Source organism: Pantherophis guttatus, chromosome 4 (genome assembly GCF_059756535.1).
Source record: "Pantherophis guttatus breed Tessera chromosome 4, ASM5975653v1, whole genome shotgun sequence".
Classification (NCBI taxonomy): domain Eukaryota; kingdom Metazoa; phylum Chordata; class Lepidosauria; order Squamata; family Colubridae; genus Pantherophis; species Pantherophis guttatus.
In genome coordinates this window covers 74,860,618-74,887,559 of record NC_142066.1, presented here as the reverse complement: position 1 = coordinate 74,887,559, position 26,942 = coordinate 74,860,618, and the positions used below count along the sequence as shown (strand labels likewise).

Below are 26,942 nucleotides of genomic sequence, written 5' to 3'. Positions count from 1 at the left end.
GATTTTATTTAGATCTTAACCTTCTACACAATTGGAAAAGTGAAGGAAAAAAGTACTTTAAATGAAAAAAAATTTGAAAACAAAAATCTAAAAAAATAAAAATCAATAAAAATTAATAATTAAAAGTGATGAAACAAAGAAATCTTGGCTACTCTTTCAGAAGGAAGAGAAAGTGCAGTCTATAGCTGTTATTATTATTTGTTTGTGTGTTTGTTTATTTGTTTTAGTCTCTCATCTCTAGTGACCACTGAAGGAGTTGGAAACAATGTATGAAAATGTCCTCTCCCATGTCAGACAGATGAGTTCTAACAGTAGCAATATCTTCAAAATAGGCTATCCTGCAGATCTAATTTTGAGCAGGTTTGTAGCAGAGAGGCACCCCATCATACCGTCCAGTCCTAAGCAGTATGGGGCTTTAAGGTTCAGTAGTGTACTGGTACTTCAAAATCTGTCCAGTAAGTAAGTAGCAGAATTCTATATATTTCTTTAAAAAGTTTAGATCATTAAAACTGAATCCAATACGTGTCCTAACCATTCACTGCATTATTGCGGCCCAAGACAATTCCTCTTCACTCAATGTGGCCCAAGTCAAAAGATTGGACTTCTGTAGTTTAGACAGCAATTATATTAACCAAAATGTATTTAGATATGTTAAAAATGAAAACTCATTTTTCATCTTCAAATCTATAGAATGAGATAATTGTATAACTCCAAAAGACCACTTTAGATCAGACTGCAACCTTATTCTGCTTGCACTGCACACAACATCAAAGGCTAAACTTGCTATTTTTTGACCTGCAGCGATTAGAATTCTCTTTGGAAACAGTGTTTTATAATGTGCAAAGTGCCTGAACTCATGAAAGTAGCTGCATCTGTTTCCAAAATTTTACTGTTTGAAGCATTCTTCCTAAGTGAGTCACAAGTACTGTAAAGCCCTAATTATAAATGACATACAATAGAAGGGGAAAAGAAAATTCCTGTTTTCAGGACTCCCTGGGAGAATTCAGATTAATTTGTCCTTTGGGATCAACCTTCCTTCTAAGATCAGAAAGCAGTGACAAAACATATGTTAAGCATTCTCAAGGGGCAGAATATTTTCATCTTTCAATATGGTATTAAAAAGAAGTCTATATCCACTCACCCTCTTCCCAAGATAAAAAGAATAATTGTCAGTACCATTATAAACAAGATACGAAAGTGAAGAAAAATATTAGAGAAGAAAGCCACAGGGGAAATAGACAAATTTAATTTAAGATTGCCAGTGTATAGCTCTTACTGCAAATGTGGGTAAAATCCTCATTCCATTCTAATCAAATAACAGACTTAAAGGACAATAACTAGAGGAAATGTGAAATGAGATGTGGAAAACAGTTATTCCTGTAATTATCTAGTATTTTCTAGTTGATTCAGGGCATTCAGATTTTAAATATATTTAAAAAACAACATAATCCTTAAAAATAAAACCAAGCAAAATGCTGCATCGGCAAAAATCTATTTATGAAAAAATGATTAATTAAAAGATAGAGATAGATAAATAGATAGATATAGACATAGATACATAGATATAGATATACTATAGATATACTACAAAATTTATACATTGGAGCTCAACTCCACATCACTGTCAAATCAGTGTCTAATGGAATTCTCTTCAATTATTTTTTTCTAGCCTTCTTATAAGATTGCAAAAATCTTTGCTATTGTTTTACCGATTAAAATAACATGAACATATATAAATATGAATTCAAATTTCCTACAGAATTTATTTCATTTTTAATGAAATAAAAGAGTCTATCTAACTTATGCACATATTTTTTGAAAGTGGGGTGGTTATTCCATTCTGGAAAACTAAGATTTTAATTAACTTAACTAACTTAACTTAACTTAACTTAACTAATTTAATTTATTTAATTTAATTTAATTTAATTTAATTTAATTTAATTTAATTTAATTTAATTATTTAATTTAATTTAATTTAATTTAATTTAATTTAATAATTTAATTTAATTTAATTTAATTTAATTTAATTTAATTTAATTTAATTAATTTAATTTAATTTAATTTAATTTAATTTAATTTAATTTAATTTAATTTAATTTAATTTAATTTATCACACTTCTATGCCGCCCAACTCCCAAGGGACTCTGGGCGGCTTACAGCAAAAATAATGCGAACAATGAACATAGAAAAATTATTAAAAAACATTATAAAATCATTTTTAAAACATTAAAAACCCATGCACACCATTCATGGACGGATCTCGCACGATTGCAACAGCGAGATCAACGGCCCCAGACCTGCCAGAAAAACCAGGTCTTCACCGCTTTCCGGAAGACCAATAGGGTGGGGGTAGTCCGGATCTCAGGAGGTAACTGGTTCCAGAGAGCTGGGGCAGCCACAGAGAAGGCCCTCCCCCACTGGCCCGCCAGCCGGCACTGTTTAGCTGATGGGACCTGGAGGAGACCAACTCTGTGGGATCTTACCAGTCGCTGAGAGCTATGCGGTAGAAGGCGGTCTCGAAGTTAGCCTGGTCCTGAGCCATGTAGGGCTTTAAATGTAATAACCAACACCTTGAATTGTGCCCGGAGACCAATAGGGAGCCAGTGCAACTGGCGGAGAATTGGTGTAATGTGGGTGTATCTAGGTGCACCCACAACAGCTCGCGCAGCTGCATTCTGGACCAACTGTAGTCTCCGAACACTCTTCAAGGGTAGCCCCATGTAGAGCGCGTTGCAATAATCTAACTGTGAGGTGACAAGGGCATGCGTGACTGTGAGGAGAGCCTCCTGATCCAAGTAGGGTCGCAATTGGTGCACCAGGTGAACCTGTGCAAAGGTCCCTCTAGCTACAGCTGCCAGATGTTGCTCTAATCTTAGCTGTGAGTCTAGGAGGACACCCAAATTGTGAACCCGTTCTGAGGGGGACAATTTCTCTCCCCCCCCACAGAACCAAGAATGAACAGTCGACATAGTCTTTAGGAGGCAATACCCACAGCCACTCGGTCTTGTCTGGGTTAAGTCTGAGCCTGTTGACTCCCATCCAAACCCTCACAGCCTCCAGGCACCGGCACATCACATCCATCACTTCACTGAACTGACGCGGGGTGGAGATATACAGCTCACTTCTGGTATAAACAAAGTACTGAAGCAAGTAGAAGTGCATTGGTAGGAGTGGTGGTTAAAAATACCATCCATTGAGAGGACCACAAAGATGGGGACAATAAAAAATGCCTATATCTTGACAGAACTGTACTCCACATAAAGTATGTCTAAAGATGCAACATGAGTTTCTGAAATATAAGAGCCTTGGTGATCACTGCATTTATTATTTATTGTTTGTTTGTTTGATTGATTGATTTTTATACCGCCCTTCTCCAGCAGGACTCAGGGCGGTGAACAGCCAAGGTAAAACATAGCATACAAAATTTAAAACAATTTAAAAAGATATTAAATAATTTTGGCCCACAATTTAAAACACCCCAATAAAATCAATTACAAATTAAAATCGAAAGATGGGATCAAGCCATCCCGGCTAGATGAAATAAGTGAGTTTTAAGGGCCCGACGAAAAGTCCGGAGATCCGGGATCATACGTATCTCTGGGGGTAGGTCATTCCAGAGGGCGGGTGCCACCACAGAGAAGGCTCTCCCCCTAGGGGTCGCCAGCCAACATTGTCTGGCCAACAGCACCCTGAGGAACCCCTCTCTGTGGAGCATACTGGCCGGTGGGAGGCTATTGGCAGCAGAAGGCGGTCTCGTAGATACCCAGGCCCTAAGCCATGGAGCGCTTTAAAGATAGTCACCAACACTTTGAGAACTTCTGGTGGCACCGCAGGCGCCGAAGACGCTCCTTTTGCGAGCGCCAGCCCCGCGATCTCGTAAAGCCGCTAGAACAACTTTCTCCCCAGGAAAAGGGGAGGAAGAGAGCAGACGGGCATAGGTAGAGCTCCCCAAGGAGCCCCAGGAACAATTCTGGGGCTTGAAGGGTGAGAGCTCCCTGGAAGCCCAACAGAGCTCCGGATCCGGGACGTTTCTGCTTTAAGCAGAAGAAGACGCCGTGACCACCCTTGCAAACAACGCTTGGAATAAACATCATTCGGAAGCAGGCTGAGCAAACTCAGGAGAGATCAGATTTGCAAGTACTGAACTTTAACTCCAAATGTGTATTACTTCCTATTGATTCATTAAGGGGAGAAAGTGAAACCAAGATGGCGATTGAGCTTTAATGGGGCGTGAAAGCGAAAGTTAAAGAGGAAAGTTTCGTTTAGCGCTGATAGCCCCTGTTCAAAACTAGAGATTTTTGCTTTAAAGAAAAAAGAAGATTAAGGCTAAAAAGACCACAGCAGTGACCATTTTAAAAAAAAGGATTGATATTATTTAAAAACTGGGAATTTTTGGAGTTGGTGGATTTGTTGTTCTGGCTGCTAAAAAAAAAATTTAAATTGGAAACTAAAAATGGCTTCAAAACAAGTAAAGACTATTGTTAACAAAAGTGCAGGGTGTTCGTCAGCTCAAATATCCAAATTTCAATCTCTCTTTGTTCCAACAGAATCACCAATATTAACACTTGAAATGTTGCAGGAAGCCCTTAAAACACAAGCCTCTGTTATAGGAAAAAAAATTGCTTCAACGTTTGAGGATAAAATCCGAGATGTTGCTGAAGAGATAGTTCAAATTAAAGAGATTATTCAAAAACGTAATCAAGAAATTAGAGAAGATATTATCATGGCAGTTCAAGGTCTGGCAGGCCATATTGAAGCAATAGATGAAAAAGTGGAAGAAATTAAGCAGTCTAATAAGAACTTGGAAAATAAAATGGGAGAGGTCCAGAACAAGATGGAAAGGGCTGAGGTTGATGTGATAATGATACAATATAGAGATATGGAATTCGCTTTGAGAATAAGAGGCCTCAAAGAAAATAAGCAAGAGAATTTGAGAGAGATCTTTTCAGAAGCATTTGCACAGATAACGGGAGATCAAAAAGCAAATCTTGAATGGCAAATTGACAAAATTTACCGTGTCAATTCATGGATTGCCAGACAGAAACATCTACCAAGAGACATTGTAGACTATTTTACAACAAGGAGAATACGCAACGAAATCTTACAAGTTATCTTTAAAAATAAACTTCAAATGCAGGGGCAGAAGGTTTTAATATTGAAAGAAACCCCCCCAAAAAATGTTGAGAGCCAGAAGGGATTACGCCTTTCTGGTGGAAGAACTGAGAAAACGTCAAATACAGTACAGATGGGAGGTTCCAGCTGGACTGGTGGTGAACTATTCAGGAGAAAGATATTGTCTTAATTCAGTGTGGAAAGCAAGAGATTTTTACACCAATGTACTAAAGGCTGGATGCCCACAGTCCCCAGAAGCTAGAAGGAAGACGGAAGTAGAGGGAGAGAAGGAAGAATCGTGGCACAGGCCCAAAGGGAAGCTTTGATTATTCAAGATGATTTAATACAACTTTCAACTACTGCTAAAGCTTTGGAGGTGTTTGATAAAATAGAAGAACCTAAGGATCAAAGACAGACCCGAGCGGCAGCCAAGAGTCAAGAAGAGTTAAGACTGCAGCAATTACAAATGATTCAAGAAACTACAAAAACAGAAGCAGTGGGAGGAGCAAGACCAAAAAGTAAAATGCATGGAGACTGCCAGCAGATGCTCCAAAGGCTTCAGGCGGCCAAGAATGGCAACTAGATTTCTCATTTGGAATGTTAATGGCTTAAACTCACCACAAAAGAGAAGAAAAATATTTCATTATTTGAAACAGTTTAAAAATGATGTAATTTGCTTACAAGAGACTCACATCAGAAGTAAAGATCAAAAATATTTAATAAATGCAAGGTTAGGAATACATTTTGTTGCATCTGCTCCCGAGAAGAAGAATGGTATAGTTATATACCTAAAAAAAGACTTAATTGCCAAACTAATTGAAGCAAATGATCAAGGAAGATTTATAGCAATTGAACTTTTAATAAAAGGAGAAAAAATACTTTTAATTGGAGTATATGCACCGAACCAACAGCAGGAAAATTTTTATAAGCTTTTATATTCCAAGTTACTACAATGGGATTATAAATCATGCATTTTATTGGGCGATTGGAATGAAGTTTTGGATACTAAAAAAGATAAGAAGGGACTCTTGCAAAATATCTCAATGCGTGCTAGATTGCCAAAATCTTTTGTTGAAATGATGGATGATATGGAGTTGAGAGATATTTGGAGAGAGAGGAACATTGAAGAAAAAGACTTTACTTTTTTCTCTGATAGACATCAGTCCTTCTCTAGGATTGATTTCATATTAATTACTAATGATCTTGTTTCTAGGGTGAAGAGGACGAAGATCTGCCCAAGAGTTTTAATGGATCATAGTCCAGTTTGGATGGAATTAGACTATGGAATTGGATCTAAGAGGTCTTGGAGGCTAAATGAAAATCTGTTTAGTTATGAAGAAAATGTAAAAGAATGCAAAAAATTTCTGAAAGAATTTTTTACTATAAATATGCATAAGGGTACATCTATGGAAATAGTTTGGGATGCAAGCAAAGCATATATGAGAGGTATTTTGATATATTTGAATAATAAACATAGACATAAACAGGAGAAAAAAAGGAGGACTTAGAAGAGGAAATTTAAAAAAAAAGAACAAGCTTTGATATTGAACCCAGCAGACAAAAAAATAAAAGAGGCAATTAACTTACTGCAAGGGCAATTTAATATGCTAATGGCAGATCAGGTCACAACTAATTTGCAATATGCTAAACATAATACTTTTTGCAATGCTAATAAACCAGGGAGATGGTTAGCATATCTGTTAAGGAAAAAACAAAAGTCACGGACCATAGAGAAAATAGAATATAAAGGTAAAGAGGTTTATCAGCAAAACATGATTAAAAAAGCATTTTTAGAATTTTACACGAGGCTGTATACTAGTGATAAAATTCAAAGTATAGATGTAGATAGATACTTACAGAAAGAGAATATTCCTATAATTACAAGAGAGCAAAGGGAGGGTTTAAATCAACCAATAACCTCTGAAGAGATCATGCTTGCAATTAAGCAGTTGAAAGTGGGTAAAGCCCCTGGGACGGATGGTTTGACAGCTGCTTATTATAAACACTTGCAGTTAGAAATGGTGGGACCACTTAAAGATTTATTTACCAACATACAATCTGGAGGAGACGTACCCCCATCCTGGAGGACAGCTTTTATCTCTTTGATTCCAAAGGAGGAGCAAGACCACACTCAGCCAAAAAATTATAGGCCTATATTACTTTTAAATACAGATTACAAGATTTTTGCTAAAATACTAACAAATAGGTTAATGACAGTCATGCAACAAATGATTCATAATGATCAAACTGGTTTTATAAATGGTAGACAAATGAAGAGTAATATAAGGCAAGTGGTTAACTTATTGGAGTATCTGGGGAAGAACAACCAAATCCCTGCGGCGCTAATTTTTCTCGATGCGGAGAAAGCATTTGATCGATTGAATTGGCATTTCTTATTGAAAATAATAGAAAAGATGCAGTTTGGAGAATATTTTACACAATCTATTAAGGCAATATATCAGAAACAAACAGCGCAAATAATAATTAATAGTAGTTTAACAGATACTTTTAGTATAGAAAAAGGAACAAGACAAGGATGTCCTTTGTCTCCATTATTGTTTATCTTGACTTTGGAATTTTTGTTGAGCTAGATACGTGGGTCGGACAAAATAAATGGAATTAAAATTAGACAGTATGATTACAGAGTACGAGCATTCGTAGATGATTTGGTTGTTACTTTAACCCAACCATTACAGTCGGTTGTAGGTTTAATGCATATAATTAAGCAATATGGGCAAGTATCTGGATTTAAAATAAATGCAGGGAAAACGAAGATAATAACTAAAAACATGACTACAAATCAAAAAGAGGAATTAGAAAGATTAACAGGATTTGAAATAGTTAAAAAAGTTAAGTATTTGGGGATTTATATTATGACATCAAATGCGAAACTATTCACGCATAACTATGATCCGTTGTGGTAAAAAATACAGAGAAAGATGGAAACTTGGAAAAAATTACAGTTATCCTTGTTAGGAAGAATAGCAGCAGTAAAAATGAATGTTTTGCCTAAGTTTTTGTTTCTTTTTCAAATGATACCAAAAAAGATGAAAATCTGAAGATATGGTAGAAGGGTATTAATAATTTTGCCTGGGCAGGGAAGAGACCGAGAATAAAACAAAAAATAATGCAGGATATACGTGAAAGAGGAGATCTCAAAATGCCCAACTTAAGACTATATTATGAGGCAGCTGCCCTATCAGTAATGAATAATTGGATAAACTCAACAGAAGAAAGAATATTGAATATTGAGGGATATGATTTGGTTTATGGGTGGCATGCTTATTTACAATATGATAAGAAAGTGGATAAGACTTTTAAAAGTCATATATTAAGGAATTCTTTATTGCGTATCTGGAAAAAGTATAAGTATAAATTAAACGAGAAGTTACCAATGTGGGCAATACCCAGACACGCGATAGAGAATATAATTGTAGAGCAAAAACAAGATGTGATCACATACAAAGAGCTTCTTAACATAGGAAAGAGGTATATTACAATTAAAATCTTTGAATCAACTAAGAGAAGAATGGATAATTCAAACATGGTTTCAATATGTACAGTTGCAAGCTAGATGGAGAGAAGATCAGAAAATTGGTATTTTGCAAAATGAGGAGAATTTGGTAAAACAGATTAGAGATCAAAGTCAAATGGATATAAAAAGGCTGTATAATGCATTGGTAGAAATAGATTCAGAAACGGAGTTAGTTAAGGATTGTATGATAAAGTGGGCACAAAATATTGAAGAACCAATAATGATGGATACGTGGGAAAAAATATGGGTTAGAAATGTGAAGTTTACGCAAGCCCAAAATTTAAGAGAGAATTTTTATAAAATGTTTTATAGATGGCATCTAGATCCTAAAAAGCTAGCCTGTATGTATCCAAGTGTGCAACCTAAGTGTTGGAGATACGAATGTGATGATGCCACGTATTATCATATATGGTGGACATGTAAAAAAATTAAGGCATTTTGGATAAAAATATGGTGGACTATTCAAAATATTCTCAAAAAGAAGATAAAATTTACTCCATAGTTCTTTTTGTTAGGTATAATTACAGATTGTACTGTTATAGAGACTAAGTTGATTTTAAATTTAATAACAGCAGCCAGACTTTTGGTGGCACAGTATTGGAAGAAGGAAGACTTGCCTACTATTGAAGAATGGACATGAAAAGTAGTGAATTTAGCAGAGATGGCTAAAATTTCAGTGTATTTGAAGGATCATTCAAATGAAAGATATATATCGGAATGAGAAGATAGATTGACTATATTCAAAACAAATATCGGACTAAAAAGCTTCAAATAGCTTATGAATGAAACCAACTATTTCTTTTTGAATTATGTTTTGTTAGTGGAAAGGGGAGTTAAAGAGCAAGAGGGAATTAAGAGCTTACAGAAAATTAGAATATTTTAGTTTATGTTTGTTAAATGTTATACCCTGTATTTGCTCTGGGAAGTCCGGGATGGGGGGAGGGGTGTTGGAGGGAGAGGTGGGAGGGGGAATGGGGGGTGGGTGGAGGAGGAAGGGGGGAGGAGGGATGGGGAGAAAAATTGTTGTAATATTTGATAAAACTTTTTAATAAAAAAAAAAAGGTAGTCACCAACACCTTGAAGCACACCCGGAAGACCACCAGAAGCTAGTGCAGCTTGCGCAGGAGAGGTGTCACATGGGAGCGCTCCGTCGCTGCCATAATCCTCCGCGCGGCCACATTCTGGACCAGTTGGAGCCTCCAGTTGCACCTCAAGGGGAGCCCCATGTAGAGAGCATTGCAGTAGTCCAGGCAGGAAGTGACGAGTGCTTGAGTGACCGTGTGTAAGGAGTCCCGATCCAGAAAGGGACACAACTGGCATATCAGGCAAACCTGATAAAAAGTCCCCCTGGCCACGGCCATCATATGCTCTTCTAAAGACAGCTGTGTGTCCAGGAGGATGCCCAAGTTGCAAGCCCTCTCCGTGGGGGCCAATGACTCGCCCCCAATAACCAGCGATGGCACCAGCTGGCTATATCGGGACGCCGGAAGCCACAGCCACTCGGTCTTGGAAGGGTTGGGTCAGAGCCTGTTTCTCCCCATCCAGACCCGCATGGCCTCCAGGCACCGGGACATCACTTCACGGGCATCACTGGGATGGCCTGGAGTGGAATGTACAGCTGTCATCAGCGTACTGCTGGAACTCCACCCCAAAGCCACGGATGATCTCACCCAGCGGCTTCACATAAATATTGAGCAGGAGAGGCGAGAGGACCAACCCCTGCGGCACCCCACAGACAAGGCATCTCGGGGTCGACCGCTACCCCCGTCAACACAGATTGTGACTGGTCAGAGAGATAGGAGGAGAACTACCGCAAAACGGTGCCCCCCACCACCAACCCCTCCAACCGGCGCAACATGATACCATGGTCGATGGTATCAAAAGCCGCTGAGAGATCTAACAGGACCAGGATAGAGGAGCAACCCCTACCCCGAGCCCTCCAGAGATCATCCACCAACGCGACCAATGCCGTTTCCGTCCCATGCCCAGGCCTGAAGCCGGACTGGAGCGGATCTAGATAGACAGCTTCATCCAGGTACCGCGGAAGCTGCCGCGCCACCACACTCTCAACAATCTTCGCAACAAAACGAAGGTTGGAGACTGGACGATAGTTAGCCAAAATAGTCAGATCCAGAGAGGGCTTCTTGAGGAGGGGCCTCACCAGCGCTTCTTTCAAGGCGGCCGGCAAGACACCCTCACTCAAAGAAGCGTTAATAATCTTCTGGAGCCAGCCTTGTGTAACCTCCCGGGAAGCCAGCACCAACCAGGAGGGACACGGGTCCAATAAACATGTGGTCATGTTCAGCCGTCCCAGAATCTTGTCCACGTCCCTAGGAGCCACAGGATCAAACTCCTCCCAGATAACATCTCAAGACCTGCCTCAATCATCCCGTCTGAATTTACCCAGTCAGAGGCCAAGCCTTCCCGAATCTGAGCGATTTTATCATGCAGATATTGCACAAAATCCTCCGTTCGACCCTGCAAGGGATCATCCTGCGCTCCCAGATGGAGGAGGGAGCGGGTCACCCTAAACAAGGCAGCTGGGCAGTTATCTGCTGACGTGATAAGAGCGGAAAAATAGCTAGATTTTGCTGCTTTTATCGCCACTAGGTAGGTCTTAATATGAGACCTCACCAGTGTTCGGTCAGATTCGGAACGGCTGGTCCTCCAACCACTCTCCAAGCGTCTTTTCCAGCGCTTCATCTCCCTCAGATCCTTGGAGAACTAAGGAGCTAGGTGAGTTCGGTGCTGGGTCAGAGGCTGCAAAGGCACGATGCGGTCCAAAGCCCCAGCGACCGCACTATCCCAGGCGGCCACCAAGTCTTCAGCCGAGTCATGAGCCAGAGTCTCAGGAAATGGCCCAAGCTCCATCTGGAACCTATCAGGATCCATCAGGCGCCTGGGGCGGAACCACCTAATCGGTTTCGCCTCCCTGCAGCGGAGTGTAGCAGTTAGAAAGTCAAGTCGAAGGAGCAAGTAGTCAGACCATGACAAAGGTTCAATGACTATATCCCCTGTATCAAAGCCACTCGACCACTGACCAGACAAAAACTAAGTCCAGAGTGTGCCACCCATGTGAGTAGGGCCATGAATTAACTGAGTCAGGTCCATGGCCGTCATAGAAGCCATGAACTCCCAAGCCACCTCAGCCACCTGATGAAATCTTAAAATCAATGACAGTACAATCAATCCAGTGTCACAACAATAATTTTATTCTGAATCCCTAAATCATCTCTGGCAACATATGTAGAGAGGGAATGTGATACAATAGCATTTTATATCACAACATTTTAAGTTCATTGCTCAACCCTGGATCACTGAATTTAACTTAAAAAAATGTGTAAAGTTGAGATCTATCGGAATATACCCAGCTGAAAACTTATGGATGAAGAGCTCTTTCCAGGTTTTTGATGAATATATTAATCAACCAATCTGTCATTTATGTGGAGTTTCTTATCTAATGTCTGGCTAGGAGAAGGCATGTTTTTAAAACAAAAAGTGATTTTAATACTTGCTGAATATAGTCTCTTTTAATCAGGCAGGTTACTTCCAAAACATATCTTAATTACTATTAGGGCTAACGTTAGGATGGCTGGTCAGATTGCTCAGAGTTCAAGAAAGCTTTAGAGTCAACTGCTTGAAACATGAGATAAGTCCCCTAGCTGAGCAGAGTTGATTTGTGGAATATTTTTAGTTTCCAAAGTGTTATAGTGGAAATGCATCAATTAGTTCCAATTATGATCAGGGCTGCCTGCAAAGTCAGCGATACGTTTAGGCTGTAGTTGGCATTTTTGCCATCAAATTCTTCCTTAGTACCTGGGATAAGCAGATGTTGTCTGATAGTGTTAAAACAATTGTTGAAGGGTGTAAACTGTTTCAAATAAAGTTGAAATTGGCTAAATACTTTTGCAATTGACTGATATGATTTCTGTCAATGGCAATGGTGTTCAAGGGTTTCTCCAAATGTTTTAAGGTTGTATTCTAGATAGTATTGGAATTATCTTTGCCTTTTTTTCCACAATTGTTTTATTTCTATTGTAGGTCTTTGTATTTTGTGATTTCCTACAAATATTCCAATGTACATTTGTTATTAACTTTGTCATGCTGTTTTTTGTAACCAATCTGTGTGATATTCTTGCATTAGCTAACTTGATGGTCTACTGTATCTTCAGCTTCTTTGCAAAGGTAGCATTTGCTGTCTGTTGCTGTCTTCTTAATTCTAGCTTTAGGTTCATTGTCCCCACTGTCTCTTTCCTCAACTTTCTGTTCTTAGCCATTGCCAGGTCTTGTTGTCACCTGCTTTGCTTATTGGTTCCTTTTTATATACTGGCCATGTAATATGTTACCTTGTTATTTCTTTTTTCTATTCTTTATTTGATCTTTCTTGTAGGCCACTTTGGTCTCTTTAGTATTCTTGGTATATCAGCTTCAGTGCATTTCCTTCATTGTTCTTCAGATATTCCCCTCGTGCCCCTTTTTTGTCTTTAACTGAGGTGTATTTGCAACCTGATCTCTTATTTTCCTTGAGTGTCAATATCACTGTGAGGATGAAGAGCATGATTCATTGTCATTATTTTTCTTCCTATCCAGGGCTTTTAATTATACTTGGGCCCAGTCCCCTATTCTTGTAGTATATCTAATGACTAGAACTACCCAGGTATTAATTGCTTTGATGGCATTTTCTCCATTGAGCTTAGATTTTAAGATCTTCTTCACTCTCATGATGTGTTCACTTCTCATCTTCTTCTTGATTTCAATGTGCTTGATGCTCTCAGCTTGAAGGATGTCCAGGCATTTGTAGTGATCATCTTCATTCAGACTCTTAATATTATTTCCAAAGGCATTTTGATTTCTTCAGTTTTCACTAGTTTTCCTAGGAAGATAGTGAGTATGGCATATTTGTCCACTCCAAAGTCAACTGCAATGGCTGTATATATAGATAGTGTTGAACAGTGATTCTAACTCTGATCCTCCTTGGAGCAGGCAAGCTCCACAATTATGTCAAGATATTGCCTCACTAGGAATAATTATTATTACTATTCGAGATGATCATACCATTAGCCAGATGTTTACATTGGATTTGGCATTTTTATCCACCTACCAAGTCTTTCCCAAGGATTCAGAATAGACATATGTATGTTGTTTGATGATATTAAAATATCATTGCAAGAAGTAAGCTGCTGTTATTATATTATTATTATTATTTTCACAGTGCCGTGTCTTAACTATTTGCTTTGAGATTTGGCACTGTATTGTTCCTTTATACTGACAAAATTTATTGAATGTATAGGCTTTCATACCAGTCTTTCAAATTTTTTAATAGAGGTTTTCACAAAAAAGAAACAATGTGAGTACAGACATACATATATAAATAAGAGTTTCTTTTTTTTTTGAAAAAACTTTATTGAGTTTATATTAAAAAAAACATAAATATATTAACATTTCCATTAATATCAGATGTGCAGTGGTTTTAACTATATACAAAATATATTTCTAGTGACATTTCAAATTACTTTTTACTTTTATTTAACACACCTTTTTCTCTTTCTTTCATTTTATCATACATCCATTCATACCACCTTCCCCACACAGTATAATATTCTGAATTCTCATCATCATTTATTTCATGAGTTAACTTAGTCATCTCTGCGCACTCCAGTATTTTCCTAATTATAAGCTCTTCTGGTGGCTGGATTTTCTCTTTCCAATATTGTGCATAAGCCAGTCTGGCGGCTGTAATGATATGTATCATTAAATGAGTCCTATCCTTTCCATATGGCTTCTTTACTATTCCCAGGAGAAATATTTCCGGTGTTAATTCAATATCTTCCCCAATTATTTCTTGTAACCATCTCCTGATCTTGCTCCAATATCCTTTCACTTCCGGGCACGTCCACCACATGTGAAAGAAGGTGCCTTGACCATAGCCACATTTCCAACAGTTGGGTTGTATATTAGGATATATCTTTGCTAGCCTAACTGGGGCTAGGTACCATCTATGGAGCATCTTGTAATGATTTTCCTTGTATGTCCAACCCATTGAATCCAAATTCTAAACCATATTGTTCTTTGTCTTTCTGGTATCTAGATTTGATTTATAAGTAGGTCCACCAATCTAAAATTATTCCTTGCTCTCTCAAGGTATCATTTGATTTGAGGTTTCCTCCTTCATCTAAAATGTCTTTATACCTACTCATTTTTTCCATTCCCCATCTATTGGGATAGATCAGGACCTCCATCGTGGAGAGCCATCTTGGGACTTTTTTATAGTATCTCTGCCTAATTGGGATCCATGTTTGTATCAATGAGTCTCTAATTTTATGTTTATGAAAATATGTTTTCTTTTTCTTCTCTGTGTCCCATAAGTGTTTCATCCCTTCCTTACAATTTGAAATCTCTAAGCAGACTTGTATTCCAAAACTTGTTCAGGAAGGTGGTAATTAAGACACACACACGTCGTTGGTGTGTGTTTTCACTTTAGAATAAGAGAAGAAAGAAAAATAGGAATTATGTTCTCTTTTTTCCTCAGTGTCATTGAAAACTGTCTATACTTTTAAGTTCAAACTGAGTATATACTGTATTTTTCAGTGTATAAGATGCACTCCCCCCCACCCCCAAAAAAAGTGGGTGGAAATGTCTGCGCGTTTTATAGAGTGAATATTGCCAAACCCTCGCCCACCCACCGGCTGCCACCCTTCGGCCCCTGCCTCCCAGCAATTTGCCTCCTTGCAGCAAATAGCAAACAGCCTGGTCAGCTTCAGCACAGCCTTATTTACCACAAGCAGCTGATTTGCAGTTGGATTGGCCTCCTGGAATACTGCCTATCAGCTGTTCCAGACTGCGGGGATCGCTACCGCCCACTGCTGCCATCACCGCCCATTGCCACCTCTGTGTACCCCATTTTTGGCCTCCGTGTGCCCTGTTTTCGGCCTCTCTGTGCCCCATTTTCGGCCCGTTCCAGCGGCAGGGATAGGTGGCGAAACGGGACAAAAATGGGGTGCGCAGAGGCTGAAAATGGGGCATGCAGAGGCCGAAAATGGACGTTGTCTTACCTGAACATCCTTTTTATGCTTGTTGCGAAGACAATCCTACAGGATGGGATCTAGCAGCGTGATTGGATGTACTGAGTGCCTATCATTTTTCCTCTGCAGTCGTAGTCCCGCCTTCTAGTTCCTCCTGTCAGACTTTTTCACGAAGCTTGTATCAATGTAGTCAAACTGGAACGGGTTTCAACATGTAAGGCGAGTACCTGCAGAGGAATGAATGAGAAAAAACACCCCCTATGGCAGGGGATGGCTAGCACACGGGTGGGCCGGATTGTCTTCGCAACGAGCATAAAAAGGACGTTCAGGTAAGACAACGTCCATTTTCCTGACTCATTGCTCAGATAATCCTACAGGATGGGACATGCCCAAGCTACAAATCCTGGGAGGGAAACGCAGCCATCTCCTGAACCATCGGGGTAGTTATTGATTGTAATACACGTCTGCCGAAGGAGGCTTCAGCAGAAGCAAATGAATCTAATCGATAATGACGTACAAAGGATGAAATGGATGACCAGGTGGCCGCCCTACAAATTTCATCAATCGAAGCTCGAGTAGCCCATGCAGCAGATGTAGCTGCACTCCTAGTGGAGTGAGGCAAAATGCCCTCAGGAATAGGGGCTCCTTGTACCTCATATGCTTTGGATATACAGGCCTTGAGCCATCTACCCACAGTGGCAGAAGAAACTTTCTGACCCATTGAAGAAGGCAAAAATGACACCAAGAGGGCTTCAGTTTTTCGAAACAATGATGTATGTCGAATGTAACGTCGCAGAGCCCTGCGGACGTCCAAAGTATGCCATGTCCGTTCAAGAGGATGACGTGGATCTGGGCAGAAATTCGGCAGGATGATCTCTTGAGACCGATGAAAACTGGAATTTATTTTAGACATAAAGGCAGGGTCCAATCTAAGGACTACGCGGTCAGGAAAGAAGACACAGAGATCAGGTCGTATTGAAAAAGCTGCTATCTCTGACACTCTACGAGCCGAGGTCACTGCCAAGAGGGAGGCCCCTTTCAACGACAGATAACGTAATGAAGTTGAACCCAGAGGCTCAAACAGTGGTAATGTGAGAGCTTGTAACACCCGATGTAAATCCCAGGTAGGGTATCGGTGGATGACGGGCGGCCTAAGATTCGCAGCTCCTTGAAGAAAAGATCAAATTCTCCGATCATGGGACAATTGTTGGTGACTCTCCCCGGACAACACAGTGGCTAAAGCTGCCACCTGTCTGCGTAAAGTAGACAGGGCCAATCCTTTGTCAAAGCCTGACTGAAGAAAACGTAGAATGTCTGATACAGAAGCAGATGTAGGGTCCACAAGGTTAACAGCAGCCCATTGAGCAAAAATCTTCCAGGACGTGTTGTAAATGCAGACTGTAGATGGCCGCCTGGCAGCTTGAATAGTAGCGATGTTCAGAAGGAACATTGTCCTTACGCAACATTATCCTTTCAAGCGCCAGACGGTCAACCAGAGCCAACCTGGATCCAGGTGTTGGATGGCACCCTGGCTCAGCGACAGTTGGTTGAGTGGAATCCGCCATGGCTTCCCTACTGAAAGATCTTGAAGATCTGCGAACCACGCCCTCCGAGGCCAATAGGGTGCCACCAATAGAAGGTCTGCGTGTTCCAGAAGTTTCCTGATCACCCCCGGAATGATTGGAATTGGAGGAAATGCATATAGTAGACCTACTGGCCACTTGGCCCTGAGGGCGTCGTGTCCTTCCGCTCCTGGAGACGGAAACCGAGTGAAATACCGAGGCAGATGAGCGTTTTGAGACATTGCAAAGAGGTCGACTGCTGGCATGCCGAACCTGTCCGCTATGTCCTGGAACAATTGAGGACTCAGACGCCACTCCGATGGATCTAGGCGACTCCTGCTCAGATAGTCTGCCTGGAGATTTGACTTGCCTGAAATATGCTCCGCCTGTATGGAATGGAGATGTTGTTCTGCCCATGACATCAGTAGGTCTGTCTCCGCCATCAATTCTTTGGACCTCGTGCCCCCGTCGATTGAGATGAGCCTTCGTAGTCACATTGTCTGTCAATATGAGTACATGTTTGTTTGTTATCATTGATGAAAAGTGTATTAACGCTAGGCACACCGCCCGGAGCTCTAACCAGTTGATGCTGTATTGTCGTTCTAGAGGAGACCAAGTCCCCTGAGTGAAGGTTGAGTCCAAGTGAGCGCCCCAGCCATAAAGGCTGGCGTCCGTAGTTATCGTGACCCTGTGAGGCTCGAAAAACAGAGTCCCGGATGACAGGGCTGGAGAGATCCACCAACGAAGAGACTGCTTTACTCGACGTGGAACCCAAACTTTGGTGGACGACTCTAACGGACCAGTTCGCTGGAAGGGAAGGAGAAACCACTGAAGGTGACGCAAGTGATGACGAGCCCACGGTACTATCTGTATACATGAGATTAACTTCCCCAGCAATTGAGACAGCAGAAGAAGTGGTACAGAAGTTTGTGACAGCACCTGGTTCACCATGTCCTTGATACTTGACTGACGGTCCGGGGATAGAAAGACCTGGCCGAGCAATGAGTCTATAGTCGCTCCAAGATGCAGAATGGACGTTGTTGGAACAAGATGGCTCTTGTCCAGATTGAGGACAAATCCGTGACTTTGTAGGGTCTGAATAACACACACTCTGTCGTGGTGAGCTTGAGCGAGAGAGGTCGATAACAGCAGGATGTCGTCCAGGTAGCAGACGATGCGGATGGAACGTTCCCTCAATGAGGCTGCCAACGCCGCTAGAATTTTTGTAAAAGTCCTCGGCGCCGACGACAGTCCAAATGGCATGGCCTTGTATTGATAGTGCCGTTCGTTGTAAGCAAACCTGAGGAAGTGCCTGTGATTGAGATGTATCGGTACGTGAAGATAGGCCTCCTTGATATCGATGGATTGTAAGAGGTCCCCTCGTCGGATACATCCCAGAATGGACCGGAGCGAATGCATCTTGAAGCACCGGTACAACACCAACTGGTTTAGCTGTTTTAAATTGAGAACCCCCCTCCATCCCCCCGAGCTCTTCAGAACCAGGAACAATATTGAGTAAAATCCGGTCCGTACCTGATCTTCCAGAACCGGCTCGATGGCCTGTATCTCCAACAGATGTTGGATCTCTAGCTCCATAAGCTGCCTCATTTGAGGTGAAGCCGACATGGGGCACTGAAGAAAACGACTCGGGGGAGGGGAGATGAATTCTATAGTCAAGCCAGTTGTGATGGTTCGGAGAAGCCAGGCGTCCGTAGAAGCGGTGTCCCATTGATGGTAGAATTGTTGAAGACGACCGCCTATGGGAGAAAAGGCCGGTGAGTCACTTACCGCGCCTAAAAGAGCGAAATCCGGATCCCCAGAATGGTCGCTTAAATGCTGTCTGGCGTCTGCCTCTGTCACGAAAGGACATCCGGTCAGAAGAGATGTACTGCCCTTGTGTGGAAGGTCTTTGAAAGTGATACCCGCTGGGTCCTGGCTCGGCACGAAAGGGCCGCCTCACATAAGGTGTAAAGCGACGGTCCTGGCGCCTGTAATTGGAATAAAGAACCTTCTTTTTATCGCGCCCTTCCACCAAGGCCGGCTCCAAAGCTTGACCAAAAAGAGCAGATCCTTTATAAGGAGCAGTGGTAAGTTTCCATTTCGACTTTAAGTTGGCTCTCCAATGCCTGAGCCATAAAAGACGGCGAGAAACCACTGTGGAAGCCATGGCCCTGGATGCGAATTTAGCCGCATCCAACGAGGTGTCTGCAGAATACTCAGCTACAGCAATCAATTTGGTGACATCTTGGTGAATACGGGCCTCCTCAGGGGGCAATCTGTCTCTGAGCTGGCGAAGCCAGATAAGCAATGCCCTGTTAAAAAATGAAGCAGAAGTAGCAGCTCTGATGGCCCAGGCTGCTGCTTGATGTGTTTTCCTATAGGAAAGTTCAGTTCTTTTATCTTCTGCCTTCAGGCCATCACCTACATCGCCAGCCAAAACAGATGGAGAGACTAGACTGGCAACAGGCTCATCCACTGCAGGTAGGTTTAATAAGGCATCTAGTCTGGGGCAGCACAGTACACCTTCTTGTCATGGCCTGAGGGGCCGGAAATAGAACCTGGTCTCTCCCAGGGTCTCTGAATGACTTGAGAGAACAAATCAGGGCATGGAACAAAGTCAATGTCATTTTGTGGCAATTTGAATAAGGAGTCATTAGGATTTTCTTGATCTTGAGAAGAAGCAGAAGCCGGATCAAGAACTTTGCCCATTTTGGTTCCACCTTTGCCTTATGTAAAAGAGCCTTAAATAAAGCAGGCCTAAAAAGACCTGGAATCGAAGGCTTTTCCTGAAACTCCTCATCATCATCAGAAAGTTCAAATTCGTCAAGGTATTCATCATCCTGAGCCAAATACTCAGGTTGTTGGAAGGAATAGCTGGTGGATGGTTGGACCTTGGGTGCAACTGGAATAGACCCAGAGGTGCTTGGAAGTGTGCCCAAGAGAGATTGCTGATGCAACCCAGCTTGAAAAATACTAGCAAAAGCCTGGGACAACATAGACTGAAAGTCCATGGCAGGAGTGGAATTACCAACCCCCACATTAGCCAAACCTGCAACCATTGAAGGTTGAGAAGGCTGAGGTGCCTGAATAGGTACAGAAGAAAATATGGGTCTAGAACCCTGCAACACATGTTCACCTTGAATAGAGGACAAATCGACCTTGAGGTACAAGAATAATATCACCCTGTGACCAATTGACCAAATTAGGTTCCTGGAGTTGAGAAACTAGAGGAGGAGTGGAAATAACTACATTGTCCTCTGCAAGTGGAATAGATGGTCCTTTGGTTGAATAGCAGCCCTTGCCTTATTGAATTGTTTTTCTAAGGCATTATGGCGTCTCAAAGCATCTTTATCTATTGATTCAGATTGGAGGTTCGTGGCTTTAGAGCCTGTCTTAGAACCTTTGTTAGACTTTTGTTTCCTTTTCCCAGCAGGTTTGGGAGAAGGGGTCCTTATGGATGAACATTCCATCTCCATATCCGAGGAGAGAGGAGAATCAGCCATAACTAATAATTAGTCAGAATTAATGGTGGATTCAAGGAAATACTCAATTAATTAATATATTTAATATTATGAATAATTAATTAATTAATTAATTAATTAATTAATTAATAATTTTTTTAATAAATTAATTATTTTCTTCATAAATAAGAAATAACTATAAATATGAACTATTAACAATTCACTTCCCTTGAGAAGGTAAATCTGCCCACTGGAGACTCAGGGAACTGCAGGAATCGAAGGCAACAAATTCCTCTGCATCTCCCTGTTAAACTGTAAATAAAATTTTTACATTAAAAAAGCATACTGGATAAGCAATTGGTAAATTCAAGAGCGAAAAACCATGAACGGTAACGCTCTCATAAATAAAGAGGCTATTAAAAAAGACTGACAGCCAAACAAAATTCAGTGTAATTTTGCTGCCTCAGCCATTAAAATGTCGCCAACGGAATCCACACATCAAGGTATGCCACTGGCGGGCAGGGACCCTGGAGCCGCGAAATATACAAGAGAAGCTGCGACGGTGTGGTAGTTTTTTAGGCTAGAACACCTTAACTCCACCACCTGCGGCACAAGCAGTTAACAGAAAAAAGACGCGCCTCTCAGCTGGGCTATTGAATTCGCTCCTCAGCTGTCAAGAGGCGAACAGGCGGCTCGGCGGTTCACTGAAGTCAAACCCCGAAGCCGCTGCTTGTCAAGACTTCTTTAAAGCGCAGCTCTCCACAGAAAACTATTAGTAAAAAAGTTAAAGGAATAAAGAAAATACAAAAAAAATGCGCCTCTCAGCTGATAGCCAGGGGGAAAAAAGCGACGTTTCGGAGGCAAGAGCCGGAACAGCGTTTCCTAAACAACAGCCAAGGAAGCTATTAGGAGAAAAAATGATTAAAAATGATTAAAAATGAAAGAAAAATTAGTAATTTCTTAGAATGAATAAGAGAAAAAGGCACTCAGGTCTGGTCCAATCCACTGAGTGAAAAAGACTGACAGGAGGAACTAGAAGGCGGGACTAGGACTGCAGAGGAAAAATGATAGGCACTCAGTACATCCAATCACGCTGCTAGATCCCATTCCCGTAGGATTGTCTGAGCAACGAGTCAGGAAAATGGGACATGCAGAGGCCAAAAAGTGGGCGTGTGGAGGCGGCATAAGATGGTAGTGGCGATGGGTGGCAGCGACGGGCGGTGGCGATCCCCCCAGCCTGGAACAGCTGATAGGTGGTAGTCCGGGAGGCTGATCCAACCGCCAATCACCTGCTTGTGCTAAATCAGGCTGTGCTGAAGCTAACCACGCTGCTGTTTGCTGCAATAAGGCAAATTGCTGGGAAGCAGAGGCAGATTTTTTTTTTCTTGTTTTCCTCCACAAAAGCTAGGTGTGTCTTATAGTCTGAAAAATAAAAGCATGAACAAAACATTCTGAAAATGCAACGTTTTCCAACTATAGAGAATGAAGAAATTACATACAAGCTACAGAAGAGAATACAGTTGTTTTCTCCATCTGTTCACCAAAATTAGAAAGAAACATAAAATAGATGTCTCCAGTGAAGCACTAGATGTAGCAATAGGAGGACCATCTTACGATTACATGATCAGAATTCTTCCTGGCGACTACTTGAAAGCATTCAACATTCAGCTCATTACAAGCTCTATTTTAACAATCAATATATAGCCTTAGGGCTTTGAACCTTTCTTGTTTATTCTGTCTGCAGGCATTCTCTTCCTTATCTGAATATACAAAAAGGTTTTCTGCCAAGCAGCTTAGTTCCCCAGTACAGCAAAAGGGCAGGAAAGAGAACAAACCAGGAAATTAAGTTATACTGAGAAAGTTTTTATACACATTCCCATTGATATGGAAGCAAGCAATAAGCTACCCTTGTCATTTGCTCTAATAAATGATGGGACTATGAAGGATAAAGAATGTTGTCAACAGATAAGCATATATTGTCAAAAGTTAAACATATCCAACAGGTAAGTACACACACACACACACACACACACACACACACACACACACACACTGAACATTCCTTACTAAAATTAAAATATGTTTCAACTTCTTTCATTTAATTTATAGAGCATGGGTTGTTACAGTAGTGACAATTCAAGTGTGAAAACATGCTGTAATCTTTATATAATAATACAAAGTAACAAATTAAATGTTACAGCTTCCTTCATAACCTTTTGTAGACTTATTCAAGTGTTCAGAGACTTAAAGGTGCCATGAAGTTGATGTTTCAGGTTTAAGTGACTATATAAATAAGTATTTTACATGATGATTTATCCCAGTGTGGACTTTTAGGTTTTCAAACAATGTGACCATTTCTGTTATTACTGAATTCATCTGTTTTCCTATTACCGTATTTTCCGGCGTATAAGACAACTGGGCGTATAAGACGACCCCCGAATTTTCCTGTTAAAATATAGGGTTTGGGCTATACTCGCCGTATAAGACTACCCCTCTTCCAACGCACACCAAATAAAAATTAAAAAACATCAACTGGCTCACCCACAATGTAAAAGCAGCTATGCTAGACCCAAAATGGCCCCTGCAACAAGCAGGAACCTCACACAGCCACAAAAAGCCCAAAAACAACTTTCACACTTTACACACACACAACACAACTGGCTCACCCACAATGTAAAAGCAGCTGTGCTAGACCCAAAATGGCCCCTGCAACAAGCAGGAACCTCACACAGCCACAAAAAGCCCAAAAAAACAACTTTCACACTTTACACACACACAACACAACACAACTGGCTCACCCACAATGTAAAAGCAGCTGTGCTAGACCCAAAATGGCCCCTGCAACAAGCAGGAACCTCACACAGCCACAAAAAGCCCAAAAACCCAACTTTCACACTTTACACACACAAAATTCCACATACAGCTTTGTGAGATTTTGTGTGTTTGTGTAGTTAGAGTGAAACACTACAAAAACATACTAAATTTCAGAAAGCTGCACAAATATTATTTTATTTTATTTTACTTTTATATGAAAGCTAAATTTAAAACTTCCTAAACTTTAAATGGCTAGGTCTAAAAAAGAACAACTAAAAAAAACCTCAATTAACTATTTTTTCTTAAAGATGCCAAAGGGGAAAAAAACTTACCCAATAAAACAGGGGTCTCCAACCTTGGCAACTTTAAGACTTGTAGACTTCAACTCCCAGAATTCCTCAGCCAACTTTGTTTTGCTGGCTGAGGAATTCTGGCAGTTGAAGTCTACAACTCCCTCCCTGCCTGCTTGATTGCAGGCAAGGAGTTGCTTGCTGATGGAATGGATTCAGGCAAGCGAAGCAAGGCAGCAAAGCAAGGCAAGCAGCTAAGGTAAGCAAGCTGGAGGGGGAAAACTTTTTTCCTTCTCCATGGCTCTGGCGATCCCAGCTGAGTTGCCTGATTAGCAGATCGTCAGGGCTTGGATCGTCAGAGCCATGTGAAAGGAGAAAAGTTTTTTCCTTCTCCATGGCTCTGGCAATCCCAATTGAGTTGACTGATTAGCAGATCGTCAGGGCTTGGATCGTCAGAGCCATTTAAGGCTCGTCAGAGCCTTTCGGGCTGGTCTGCCTGGTTACAGGAGAACGACACCCAGCGTATAAGACGACCCCGACTTTTGAGAAGATTTTCATGTGTTAAAAAGTCGTTTTATATGCCGGAAAATAGGCTAATTGTCATTTCTTTTACCTTTCTCATTATTATAGTCTTCTCAAGAGTTACGGGTAGGTCTTAAGATAATATATCTATAATATTATTTAAGCCTGATCATTTAAGGTTTGAATGATTGAATTATTCTATAATCCACTTGTTTATTTCCTTGACTATCTATGGTACCCTTAGGAATCATTTTTGAAACCAAAATTCAAACGCATCAATTACCTTTCTCTCCCATAACCTCAAAATTCAACTTTTACTTCCATACAGAATTAGAGGGGAAATCATGGCCTGCACAACTCTGATCTTTATAGAAATAGACATAGCATCTTTTTTAAGATGCTGCTCTACGAAGTTTTAATATGTGGCATATATTTTTTTGTACTTCTATTGTGAGATCCTTTACTTTTTGATAGTACAGAATCTCACAGAGACACTTACTTATGTTATTTTTTAAGGGAGAGACACATAAGCAGTTGTAAAATTCTCTATGATTTTTCATCTAAAGTTCCTTCACTTTCTATGAAGTGATGATCCATTTTGTCAGTCATTAATAAAGCAATGATATAAAGTCTAAAAGAAGTTTTTTTGGCATATTAAAATGGCACATTTCAGCTAACGTATCGGTTGAAAATGCTAACAAAGATACCAAATGATAGGAAACACATCAATGTTTGCCACATATTATCTTGCATAAATTGATCCTTAATCTCCATTTTGACAAAATTACATTTAGTTTACTGATTATGATACTGTAATACTGTAATATTTCAGTATTATAATACTTAAAGTATTACAATACTGTAATACTTAAAAGAAGACACATCAATGTTGAAGGATAAAGTAGTTTTTTTCCCATATTTAAAAAAGGCTTTAAAACATATATACATCTCATTTGCAGTTATAAAAATATATACTGTTGCAAAAGAAACACTGCCAGATACAATGGTCATATTTTAACATTTTTGGGCATTATATAAAATATAATAATCTGAAATATCTCTAACTGAAAACTACTGCAAAAATATTTTGGCACCAGATGTCTGTAATACAAGATCTTAAAAGATCTGAGATCTTTTTAGATCTTGTAAAGCAGAAAATATTTGATGACAACAATTCATAAAAATTATTGGGAGCTGGAGGGAGGAGACATTCTATACTTGCTGCAACTTAGTCTTAATGAACAATTTATCATTCCAAGTGAGTATAAATCAAATTCATGCTCTGAAAACCATTTAGTTTTCATCTTAATACAAATGCAGCAAACTGTGATTTTTATTATGGCCCAAAAAAGTACACATTTATCCATAAATATAAACACATAGGGTATTCTGGTTATTTGCTGTTTAATGGTTTTTCAGAATAATAAAATTTTAAAGATAAGGATGCTCAATAAATTTTAATGGGAAAGCTACTAATGTGCATTTGTCTTCTTAAGTATCTTCTTAAAATAGAGGCTGAGTCTTCGAGATGTAGAAACATATTTTTTTTTACAGGCACAGAGTGTAGAGACATTTAAAGTGTGGGGTTTTCTCATCTGTTTCTAATTGGAAGTTACTTGTATAACAATCACTAACATCTGTGCCCAGGGGTCACTTAACTTTTTAACTGTATGTTACTGCCTGATCAAGAATTCCAAAGTTGCTGCCAGTTACGTAAGAGACGATTGAATATATGAAAATATAGTTGAGGCAAAGTATTGGTTTATACTATTTTGATGAGAGTGACAGATCTCTGCAGTGCTGTACTTCTGGGATGTGGAAGATGGCCTTAAATTGAGTGGATTGGAATTTTCTATATTGGACTCTGACAAATGGATTACGTTTATGTTGAGCTATAAGGCAAGAGAACTATGGGATTGGGGCATGCAGAAGATCTGGCTGTTACCCTAACACAATGGTTGGAATTAATAATTTAGATGGAAGACATTATAGAAGACACTATATGGAATATAAATATAAAGTCACTCGGGTGGTTTTTTATATATGAAAACATTTACTATCGATGGGGGCAGATGGTAATTGAAGATACCGAACATACTGTTGGAATTAGGATGTGATGTTACCCTAACATGGGTAATGGAATTAACAATCCAGTTAAGAGACATTACAGAAGATATCATATGGATTACAAATTTAAAGTCATTTGAGGATTTTATATATATATATGTAAATATTTTTTAGTGGTGTGGGCAGAAGAATAAAGATATTGAAAATATTATGTATGTAGACCTGTAGGAAAGTGGGTGGAGATAGGTTAGTTTATTGATTGTTTAGTTTAGGAAAAGGGATGTTATGTTATGTTATATCAATATACGTAAAAGATTTTGCTAAATTAGGATTTATTATATAATTTTACAGCTGAATGTTGCTTTGCATAGTATAAGGGGGATATAATAATATTGTTAGAAGGGTGGAGATAGGTTAGCTTACTGATTGTTTAGTTTAGGAAAAGGGATGTTATGCTATATTAATATACATAAAAGATTTGAATTAAGAGATATATGCATGGGGGAGGAGGAAATGGATAGATTGTGAGCTGAATAGATGAAATTGCTAAATTAGGA

General features: G+C 40.0%; 1 protein-coding gene across 4 annotated transcripts in view; it reads right to left on the bottom strand.

The window, feature by feature from the left end:
- GLI3 (GLI family zinc finger 3) overlaps window positions 1–26,942 on the bottom strand; it is a 577,601-nt gene that overhangs the window by 330,881 nt on the left and 219,778 nt on the right. The gene's annotated exons all lie outside the window — the stretch shown is intronic.